Raw genomic sequence first — 12,229 nt, forward strand, 5'->3', positions numbered from 1 at the left:
AGTGTGGGTGTTCTTATGCATATGCCCTCTCTTCTTATCAGCTGGATGCTTCACTCTCCACTCTAGTCCTCTGTGGCTATGTCACTGACTCTGGGTCCAAGAGTCCCCAGGTCTTGCCACACTGCCGAGAGCTAAATGTTGAAAGATGAGTTTTCAATACACTCTACTGACATTTCTTAATCATCCAAGTCAAAATAAGTCTTTTGGTTTGATACTTTTGTCCGTGTGACTTCTTTCATATATATTCTCTCTCACTCTTAGTCTCCTCCTAGTAAAACCTACTCACCCTTCAAGACTCAGATTAAATCTTGCTTTCTTTTGGGAAGTCTATCTTGACTAGCTTCCAGAAGTGATAGCTCCTTTCTCTGAATTCCTAGAACACTTCATCTGTATTATTTATTGAGTACACAGGTACTATTCTCCATCAATATTTGATACTTTTTTGTAGCTCCACAAGTATCTGGCACATACCTGGATTTTGTTCTGGGCTTCCCAAGAGTATTTGTTAGGTGTTGTTAGGTGCCATTGAGTTGGTTCTGACTCATAGTGACTTTAGGCACAAAAGAGCAAAATCCTGTCTGGTCCTGTGCCATCCTCACAGTCATTGTTAAGCTTGAGCTGATTGCTGCTGCCATTGGGCCAATCCATCTCATTGGGAGTCTTCTTTTTTCTGACTCTCCACTTTTATCATGATTTCATGATAATACGTCTGAAGTATGAGAAATGACGTCTCGCCATACTGACTTCTAAGAAGCATTCTGGCTGTACTTCTTCCAACACAGATTTGTTTGTTCTTCTAGCAATCTGTGGTACTTTGAACATAACTCAAATGCATTAATACTTCTATGGTTTTCCTTATTCGCTGTCCAACTTTCACATGCATATGAAACTACTGAAAATACTATGGCTTGGGTATATTTTGCAACAAGTCCACCCTAAATTTTTTTTTCTGGGGTGGGGGAGGAGGAATTTTTATTTATTTATTTTTCATTTTTTTTGTTGGTTACCATGGAGTGTGGTGTGGGGTGAGGAGAGGGAGGGGAAGGTGGAGTACAGTGTAGGGAATAGGCACAGGATAGTAGAGCACAGTGTAGGGAATAGATAGAGATTAGTTTGGGTGCTGGGGTGGGGTGGCATACACTAGAAGGGAAAGGTAGAAGGGAAAACAAGGCAGATGGGAGAACAGCTAGGCAGGCTTACATGGGCTAAATAGGACAAAGGCAAACAATGATGTAAGCATAACTGTGGAACAACAGAGCTCAGGAATACAAAGTTTGATGTGTGGTTTGAATGGGTAAAAGTGGGGAAACGATGTTAAGATGCTTGGCTGTCTTTTGAATCTTCACCTCCCTTGCCCACCATTGTAAAACAGACACTTCAAGGGGAGAGAGAGGAATAGCCAGAAACATCACCAGAGAAAGCCTGTAAGTCCGTCTTCAGCCCATAATTGACTGCAATACCTAAAATGGGGCTAGAACTTGCCCAGTGAAGGAAGCTCCCTGCAGAGCCCTTGCATTGAACAAGATCATAGGTGGAATCCTGATCCCCATCCAGAATCTTCTGAGGAGACACATCTCCACCTGAAAGGACAAGCAGACCAGTCTGGAGCAGCTTATTAATGATGCAATTACAAGCCCTCGACAGGGCTCCCCTGAGGGTGAGGTTCCTTATAACTTGGCACATTTTAGACTTGGAGCTCCAGGGACCCCTACTTGATGACAAGGACAATCATCTTTTTCTTCCTCTCCTTTTCTGCCATCAGTTTCTTCTATTTATACAATCTCTTTCCTTGTACATCATGGTCTTCCTGGTCCACGTTAGAAAGCTTGTTTAGTTTTCAAGTAAGGCAAAAGAACTTCCATACTTTCACTCAATTCAGAATCCACTGTCAGTGTGCTGAATCCAATGCTGGCAGGCTGAATTCCTAGGCTTTGGAGCTATAATAGTTCCAAAGGCAGATCCAAAGGGTCTGTGCCAGGGTGGGTGATGGCGCCAGCTCCAGTCCACCCTAAATCTTAGTGGCTTAAAACCACTTATCTTTATTGTTCACAGTTCTGGGGATTGGTAGGACTCTGCTGGATGGTTCTCCTTTGGGGCCTTTATGTCGTTGCATACCAATAGCAACTGGGACTGGAATCAGCTGAAAGCTTGACTGGGTTATATAACTCGTTCACAGGTCAGCCCATTGATACTGCTGTGGGCTGGAAACTCAGCTGGCCCTATCAACTGAGTGCCTGCACTTGACCTCTCCCTGAAGCTCGGACTTCTCAAATAATTATGACTGGATTCCAAGACGGAATATTCAACAGGGCTGTACAAATGCTTATGATCTAGATTCAAAAGTCCTAGAACACTATTTTTACCACATTCCACTGGTCAGTCCAGCTCAGATTCAAAGGGAAAGGAATTCGATGACATGTCTTGATATGAGAAGTAACAGACACAAACAGGGAGATAAGGAACTGGTGATGGTGATCTTTGGAGAGTATCTGCTGCACCATGGAAGCATGGGGATCTGGAGGTATGGTGGCCCTCGAGTCCATACAGGGGATCTTCTTCTGTTTTCTCATTTATGAATCAGAGACCCAGGGGGATGGTGCTTCCCTCCTCCCTGAGTCAATGTGTTGTTATTGTTGTCAGGTGCCATCGAGTCAGAACCGACTCATAGCAACCCCATGCACAGCAGAACGAAACAATGTCCGATCCTGGGCCAACCTCACTACCGTTGCCACACTTTAGTCCATCAATGCTGCCACCTGTCCAATCCATCTTGTTGGGGGTCTTCCTCTTTTTCTCTGACCCTCCATCTTACCCAGCATGACATCCTTCTCCAGTGACTGTTCTCTCCTGACAATATGTCCAAAGTATGAGAGACAAAGTTTAGCCATCCTGGCCTCCAAGGAGCACTCTGGCTGCACTTCTTCCAAAACACATCTATTGGTTCTTTTGGCAGCCCATGGCACTTTCAGTATTCTCCTCCAACACCACAACTCAAAGGCATCAATTCTTGTATGGTCTTCCTTATTCACTGTCTAGCTTTTGCATCCATATGAGGCTATTGACAATACCATGGCTTGGGTCAGGCACACCTTAGTCCTCAAGCTGACATCTTTGCTCTTCAACACTTTAAAAAGTTCCTGTGCAGCAGATTTGCCTAATGCAATACGTCGTCTGATCTCTTGACTACTGCTTCTGTGGGTGTTGATAGTTGATCCAAGAAGAATGAAGTCCTTGACAACTTCAATCTCTTCTCTGTTGATAAGAATGTTGTTTATTGGTCCAGTGTAGTACTCTGTTATTCTGGCATTAATTTGGGGATGTGAGAGATATTCAAATGCAAACTTATTCACTAAAATCTTAATGTCTCAGGGCTTGTGAGGCAAGATCTTCCAAAGAAACGGTGGGAGAGACAATGATGAGTAAATGTTGCTGAATTGAGGATAGAGGTGTCTGCTCATCTGCATTTCATCTGGAAATCACTTAGCACCTACCTTTGCCCAACTAATATGGTGATTAAGGCCCAGGGTTAAAGGAAAATGAAAACTGGGAAAGGATTGCATGGCAATAGACTTAGAGGAAGGCTTTGCTAAGCCTCCGACTCTAACTCTTTTGAATCAGCCTTAAAACCTAGCACCACCTGTCTCCTGTATGCCCTTTGACTATAGAATAGGAGATCATTCCTCAAGCTACCACCAGCCAGACTGGTCTTTTAACCATGCGGTCTTTTAACCAGGTAGAATAGTGCCCCCACAAACGTGCCCATATCCTAATCCTTGGAACCTATGGATATGTTACATTACATGTCAAGTGGGTCAAATGAAAATAAAAAAGCAAACAAACCAAATGAATGAACCAGAAAGTCATAATGCTCAGTGAAATCCGTCAGCTACAAATGGACAAGTATTACACAAGACCACTATTGCAAAAAGGCTTTCACACTGAAACAGACATTCTTTGATGGTTACCAGGGGAATGACATGCTAAAAACCAAACCAGCTGCTGTCGAGTCGATTCTCCAACTTATGAAAACTCCATATGTGTCCAAGTATAACTGCTCCATAGAATTTTCCAGGCTGTGACATTTTGGAAGCAGATATCCAGAACTTCTTCCAAGGCAACAGAATCACCACACTTTCAGCTAGTAGTTGAATGCTTAATGGTTTTTGGTACCCAAGGACTGCTATTATAATCAAAGGGGTCCTTCAATGTGGAAGAGGAAGGCTGAAGAGCAAAATCAGAGAAAGAGACACGACAGTGGAAGAGGGTAAAAAGATGGAGTTGCTGTTCTGAGGATGAAAGGAGTCATGAACTAAGGAATGCATGTAGCCTCTAGAAGCTGGAAAAGATAAGAAAACAGATTTTCCCCTAGAGCCTCCAGAAAGGACCACAGCCCTGCTGACACCTGATTTATAGCCAGTGAGATCCATTTTGAACTTTTGAACTGCAGAATTATAAGATAATAAACTTGTGTTGTTTTAAGCCATTAAGTTCATGGTCATGTGTAACAGAAGCAATGGAAAACAAATACAAGCTCCAAGGATCATAGTAATTGAAATGGGAGTCCTGGTACTGGGAACAGTGGGCCCACAAAACTATTTTCACTGGTAGCATTCAAAGATAGCATTCTTTTGGAACCAGTCAGATCTGCTGAGGTTGGGAATGGAGAGGAGAGTAGCAGAAGCTGAGAGCAGGCCAGGCTACTCTGCCTGAGAAAGCATGAAGGGAGGAGGTGAGGGCTGAGGAGAGAGCTAGCAGAGAAGAGAAAAGAGGACACGTAATGAAGTCAAAACCAGAAAGCAAGAGGAGGGACTGGGAAAAATTGCTATGTGAGTGATATAAAGTGGTATGAACAGCAAAAAAAAAAAAAAAAAGAAAAAAGTATAAACTGTACCTTTTGGAAAACCATTCCGAAACACTGTCTTACTTCCAAGGCTCTTGGAGGTGGATTTGTGTTTGTTTTGGATGTACCACTGTGCTAATTCTGGCTACAGAGCAGTCAAAGTTGCTGATTAAATAAATATTTCATTTCTTTGTCTAAAGAAAAGAAGCTAAGGCTTGTCACAACAGTTCCTGCCCAAAATCTAAGAAGGGGATTTTGAAAGTTGGAGGGACAGGCTCCAAGAAGAAATTAATTATAGAACTAATAGTTCACGTGAACCAAGACCTCTCCTAACTGAGATCAAAAGTACTACATGATGCCTGGCTACAACTACCAACCGTTCTGACCAATGACCCAGTAGAAGGTCCCGGATAGAACTGGAGAAAAGTATAGGACAAAATTCAAATTCCTAAAAAAGCCTAGACCTGCTAGACTGATAGAGACTAAAGGAACTCCTATTATGGCCTTAAGATACACTGAACTTGGAACTGAAGCTAATTCTGGAGGTCACCTTTCAGCCAAATAATAGCTGGGCTTGTAAAATATACAGTATCATTGGTGTGTAATATATTCCCTTAAACAATCAACTACATGAGACCAAGCTGTCGACATTTACCCAAAAGCAGAGATGAGACGGCAAGGAGGGGAAGGGAAGCTAGATCAATGAAATCAGAACTAATAGAATGGAAATAATGAGAATACTGACACATTGTGAAATTCTAACCAATGACACAGAACAGTTTGTATGAAAATTGTTAAACTGGAACCTAACTTGCTGTGTAAAATTTCACCTAAAACATAATACTATATATATATTTTAAAGGAACAGAGAAATTAGGTGGGCAAAGATTTATAGTTTACTTCACATGAAATGAGGAACAGTTATCACTAATCCTTTGAACCAATAAATATCAAAGAGATTTAACACCTGGTGTTTTAGATTTATAATTCAAGATCCACAATGAGTGTCCTTACCAGTCAGTGCTTGGGACACTGATGGTTCAAAGGTAAAATTCTCACCTTTCATGCTGGAGAGCAGGGTTGGATGTTAGGTGTTGATTCCTAGCCAGCCTCCTTATACATAGCCCTCACCTGTCTGTCAGTGGAGGGTTATGTGTTGCTATGATGCTGAGCAGGCTTCACAGAGCTTCTAGAATAAGACAAATTATGAAGAAAGGTCTAGTGCCCTGCTTCTGAAAATCATCCAACAACAACATTAAGGATCTAGTCCCTAACTGATCATATAGATGGTGCAGGACAGGACAGCTTTTTGTCCAGTTGTGCATCGTTGGCTAGTGAGAAGTCTTCCCATCTGCTTGCTGTGTCCTTTAGCATCTCAGTAGACATTGAAAGCTTCATTACTTTCTGGTACCACAAGATATTCCAAGCTCCTATTGTGCATTTTACGGAGTCCTGGTGTGGCGCTGTAGGATAAAGCACTGGACCACAAGCTCAGTTGAATTGCAAGGCTGGCGGTTTAAACTCACCAGCGACTCCTTGGAAACCCTATACCATCTTGCTATGAGTCAGAAACAACTGGATGACACTTAACAACAACAGTTGTAAAATGTGGAGTCCTGGTGTGGCACTGTACAATAAGCAGTGTACTACAAACCACAAGGTTGATGGTACAAACCCAACACTACTCGGAAACCCTATACAGTGTCGCTATGAGATGGGACCAACTTGATGGCAGTTAACAGCAACGATAATAATTGTACATTTTGGAGTGCTGGTGTGGCACTGTAGGCTAAGCACTGGACTTCTAACCATAAAATTAGTAGTTCAAACCCACTGATTCATAGCAACCCCATTAAGCATTTCCAGGAAGTGGCTGGTGGGTTTGAACTGCCAACCTTGCAGTTAACAATCCAGTGCTTATCTAGCAGTGCCACAGAAGTAACATATACATGCTGTCCTAGCTGCTGTTTTTTTTCACCTGTTGTTGTTGTTAGGTGCCATCGAGTCGGTACTGACTCATAGCGATCTTCTGTAGAGCGGAACGAAACACTGCCCAATCCAGGGCCAACCTCATCACTGTTGCCATGCTTGAGTCCATCGATGCTGCCACTTGGCCAATCCATCTCATTAGGGGGTCTTTCTCTTATTCTCTGACCCTCCACCTTACCAAACATAATATTCTTCTCTAGCAACTGGTCCTTCCTGACAATATGTCCAAACTATGAGAGACGAAGTTTGGCCATCTTGGCTTCCAAGGAGCACTCTGGCTGCACTTCTTCCAAAACAGATCTATTGGTTCTTTTGGCAGTCCATGGCACTTTCAATATTCTCCTCTAACACCATAACTCAAAAACATCAATTCTTCTACAGTCTTTCTTATACACTGTCCAGCTTTCACATGCATATAAGATTATTGAAAATACCATGGCTTGGGTCAGGCACACCTTAGTCCTCAAGCTCTTCAACACTTTACAAAGGTCTTGCACAGCAGATTTCCCTAATGCAACATGTCGTTTGATTTCTTGACTGCTGCTTCCGTGAGTGTTGATAGTTGATCCAAGAAGAATGAAGTCCTTGACAACTTCAATGTTTTCTCTGTTGATAAGAATGTTGTTTATTGGTCCAGTGGTGAGGATTTTCGTTTTCTTTACGTTGAGATGTAATCCATACTGAAGGTTGTGCTCTTTGATCTTCATCAGTAAATGTTTTTAGATATAGGTATATCTCCAGCTCTTAGATATAGATGAATAAGACATAGGTAACTAAGAACTATATATTTTCTTATATAGAACTAGAAATCCTACATAGGGCCACCATGAGTCAGAATCAACTTGGTGATAATGGGTATAGTTACAGAGTTTTCTCAATGTTCTTAATGATGTGAATCACATTATTATTCTGTAGCACAAAGTCCCAAGCCAATCACTATTACAGACAACTTGAGAAAAAGAAACCTTTCTGAATTCTGAAACAAAGGCACCTACACGAATCCCCTGCTCTCTCCACCAGCCCTGAACCTGGAGGGCGTTGTGCCCCAAACCAAAGAAGGATTTTAACAGTTGGTATCTACTCTATCTCCTCTGATGGCAAGAGGACCAGGAGACCGGTTGACCAGATAAGTCATTTCCAACCCTGCCCCTTCATCAGAAATAGGAGGGAGAAAGAGGAAGGGGAATGAGATAGAAAATTCCAGTTCCCAGGACCATCCTTAGACCTCAGATTTCCTGAGACACCTTTGGACAAACTTTACTTTTATATGGTTGCCTTAAGAAATTATATTGTTGTTGTTAAGTGCTGTCGAGTCAATTCCGACTCATAGCGGCCCTGTATAGGGTTTCCAAGGAGAGCCTTATGGGTTTGTGGCTAGCAGTCCAGTGCTTATCCTACAGCACCACACCAGGATTAAGGAATTTTAGATAGTCTTATACATGGATTAAACATATACAACCAAAAAAATCATAGTTTTTAAATAAGTTTTATTTGAATTAGATATTTAAATATTCAATAGTCAAATCGTAGAAAAGAAGCTAGAAGAAAGTAGAATCAAATATTGACCAAAATCATGGACAAGAAATATATTTCTTAGCTTTAAAGTAAAAACAAAAAAGGAACAAAGAAAAAATAAACTACAAAGGAAGAGAATGATGCATTTGAATAAATAAGAACTTAAAACTTCTGTACTACAACAAAAACAATGAAAATAAAATAAACAAAATGAAAAGGCCAAGAGACCAGAATGGGGGTGGTAGGGTTGAGGTTCTTAGATGCTATTACCACAGACAGAAGACTAACATCTTTGTTATATAAAGACCTTATAAAAATTGGTTTAAGTAATTAAGGCTTGGATAAATAAATAAACCAACATCTGTGCTTGCTGACAAATCACACAAGTGGAAACATTGCTGTAAACAAATGTGGCAAAAGATTAAAGCTTGTGGTAATTACAGAAATAAATATAAATTAAAACAAGAAGTAGCTATGATTTTCATCCATCACAACAGCAAATTTTTAAACAGTTATAATTTCTAATTCTGGTGATAATGTACAGAGCTGGTATTGTAATAGCTTTTTTTTTTCAGTGTTTTCATTTTTACTGAACTATAAGGCAACAGCAAAATTATAAAACACAATATTCATTCACTCCACATCAACATTCCATACGCCAATGAAAAATGATCAATTCAACAGGCAGAGACTCAAGGACTCCTAAAAACTCTGCACCTAGCATGGCTGCTTGTCCCAAGGGCCAGGCCTGAACATCACAAACTCAGGCTTCCCTTAAAGATGAAGGCTTTGCTCTACAGCTGTAGACTTGGTCTTTTGACCTGGATCTTCTTCCTCTTCCAATTCTGGGTTGCTATTTTTAACAATTTAATGACCCCATCACAATACCAAAACATCACCCAAATATCGGAGTTCACTTTGATTAAAACATAAACTGAGATATGTGGCCTAAAAGTATAAAGGAAAAGACATCCTAAATGACTATCTGACTCCCCCAGTCCACCTATAAGAATGAAGGGGAACTAGGAAGACGAGAGATCTACATGCATCACTGAAGTGGGCATCACTGCCTGGAGCCTCCCGAGCAGTTGACCTCTCTCCTTTTTCCCTACTTTCCTGACAGCTGCTCATAGAAATTGGGCGCACAGTCATACCATTCGTCTTGGTAACATGTGCCGGCAACTGGGGACCCGAGCTTGTTCTTTTTGAGGAAAGATGCCACCTTGTACTTGCCACGGTGGTCTCCAGATCAATTGCTGAGAATGGGTTCGTCACACTTCAGTGGCCTGTCCTGCTCGTAGACAGCGGTGGAGACCTGTGTACATGGGAGCCCCGGAGTCCACAAAATCGGAGAATACTGTGCCGCTGCTGACGTCCTTGCCCTTCATGTTGACCATCAGAAAATGATGCCATTCCCTGAATTTGGGGCCCTTCCTGCTGGTAGCATCTGGGACTGTCAGGACCAAGGTATAGAGTTTTTTGGAATCTAGGCCTTCCCATGTAATACTGATAGGGCGGTTCTTCACCAGGGTGGGCGTCAGCACTTTTCCTAGCTCGTCCACCTCTGCGCCGTTGTATTTGACCTGCAGTGGGTGCTGTGGCTGCTTATCCACTTCCTGCAGGCTCAAGGGCCCAGACCACTTGCTGAGGTCCACCGGCATCGTGGGGTTGAGCGGAGCAGACAACCGGAAGTGCAGCAGAAGGAGCAGCGCACAACAGCCCAGCAGCAACCACAAACGGTCAGAGATTTTTTTTAAAGGATAGCTGTAGCGTCGATTACAACTCATGGTGTCAGAATAGCACTGTGCTTCATAGCCTATGCAATGACTGATTTTTCAGAAGACCGCCAGGCCTTTCTTCCGAGGTACCTCTGGGTGGACTAGCCCCTCCAACTTTTTGGTTAACAGCAGAGGATGTAAACCATTCACACCACCCAAGGCCTTCAGTATCGTCATACACAGTGCTTATTAACTATGCAAATTTTGGAAAACAATTGTCAAACTTGAATTCAGAGCCATAAAAGTGTTTTTTAATGCTTTGACTCAATTATCCCACTTCTGGGAATTTATTCTAAAGACGTAATCTAAAAGAAGGAAGAAACTCTTTTGGATGGTATACATTCAGTTCTGCTGATGTGTCGGGGGGTTCTGGATGACCTCACTTTAACACTCCAAAGCTACCACACAACAGCATAAAGCACACCCTTTTCCAGAAGTATGTGCTTGCATCAGTTGATGAGCATGGCAGCTTTGGGGTTGGGGTTGAAGAATGAATCAGAGGGCCTGAGGGAGGATAGAGATAAGGGCTATGAGGGATGAAAGACCCTAAATTTGCACCACCCAGGACTGGCTGTCTTGACTCGTTTGAGCCTTTATGGGAGCTAGTGTTGGTGTTTGGACAAAATTTTCTTTTATATAGGTGGTTTAAGAAATTATGCTTTTGTTGTTTTTAAGAGCTGTCCTGCCAGTTTTGACCCATCCAACCCTGTATAGGATTTCTGAGGAGCAGCTGGTAAGCTTAAACCGTCTGCCTTGTAGTTCAAACAGACTTTTCAGAGCAGCGCATTAACCCACAGTGCCACACCAGGACTCCATGGGAGACACTAAAGGAGGAAAATTAAAGAAGGAAATAACTGTTCTGGGTGGGTGGAGATGGGAATGAATAGTGACCAGATGTGACAATACTGACCAGTATAGAGAACCAAGCATTGACTCTTAAATGTCTGAGTCCAGAAGGAACATGTATCACTTCCCATTAATTGGACAGATCTAGTTACAACACTAAGTTTTTAACAACAAAGCAGGGTGTAGGGAGGGCCAGGAAATGTAATCTCCCAGTGTCCAGGAAAAACAGAACTGAGAATGCTAGTGAGAAATATTTTAAATATAATAATAATAAGAAGAAAGTGTAGAAATCAGGAGATAACTATCAGGAGACCCAGAGCCTGCTCTGGAGGAAAAACAGCATAAAAAGCGAAACCAGGAACTCACTTATTACTCACCATCACTCTTGAGATAGAAGTCTGTCCTCATCTCTGTGAGAACATCTATGCTATGCTTCAAAAAATCTTCTTGTTTGCTTAAACCTCTTTCTCTCTGGCTCCTTTTGTGTATTGTATGTATTGTACCTGTGCCCTACCGATTGTTTGGGGGGGGGGGGTATTAGTAGGACCACACCAGGATACTTCATCCATGCTGTGACAATCTGAGCAAAAACCTGCAGCAGGTGAAGGGGTTAGAGAGGTGACTATCTGGAGAAAGAGCAATAAGTAAGGAGATGAGTGTGACTAGACTGAATGGGCAAGGGTGAGAATTGTAGGGTGTGAGATCCAAGAAACACTGGAACAAACAGATCAATGTAAGGACTTGGCCCTGAGATAAAAAGCTATTGGTGAATTTTGAGCAGAAATGATGAGAACATATTTGCGTTTTAAAAGGAAGACTCTGGTCGCTGCAAGGACAATGTTGCCAGTTTACCAAATTAAAAATACAGGAAATCTGATTTAAATTTAAGTTAAATTTGATTTCAAATAAACAGTAAATATATATTTTTAATTGTAAGTATGTCCCATGCAATGTTTGTGACATACTCATAGTAAGAAACTATTTGTCGTTTATCTGAAATTCAAATATAACTGAGCATCCTGTGTTTTAGCTGGCAACCAGTATAAATGGAGAAAGATTGTAGTGCAAGAAAGCAAAAGATGGAGATTTTTCAGAGCAGGGAGGTGGATGGTAGGTGGTGAGAGGTGATTGATTGGATTCTGGTGATATGAGATCCTTGTATAGTCTGTGTTTTCTCTCTCTGTCTTACCCCATAGGTCTTTTATATGTTGCTGTTGATGTTAAGTGTTGTTGAGCCAGTTTCAACTCATGACAACTCTGC

The 12,229-nt window shown here is 41.8% G+C and overlaps 1 pseudogene; it reads right to left on the minus strand.

Moving 5' to 3' along the window:
* Positions 1-9,452: 9,452 nt before the first annotated feature.
* Positions 9,453-10,005, minus strand: LOC102834258 (annotated as a pseudogene).
* Between the last annotated feature and the right edge of the window lie 2,224 nt (positions 10,006-12,229).

Source organism: Chrysochloris asiatica, unplaced genomic scaffold (assembly GCF_000296735.1).
Source record: "Chrysochloris asiatica unplaced genomic scaffold, ChrAsi1.0 scaffold00028, whole genome shotgun sequence".
In the NCBI taxonomy this organism is placed as follows: domain Eukaryota; kingdom Metazoa; phylum Chordata; class Mammalia; order Afrosoricida; family Chrysochloridae; genus Chrysochloris; species Chrysochloris asiatica.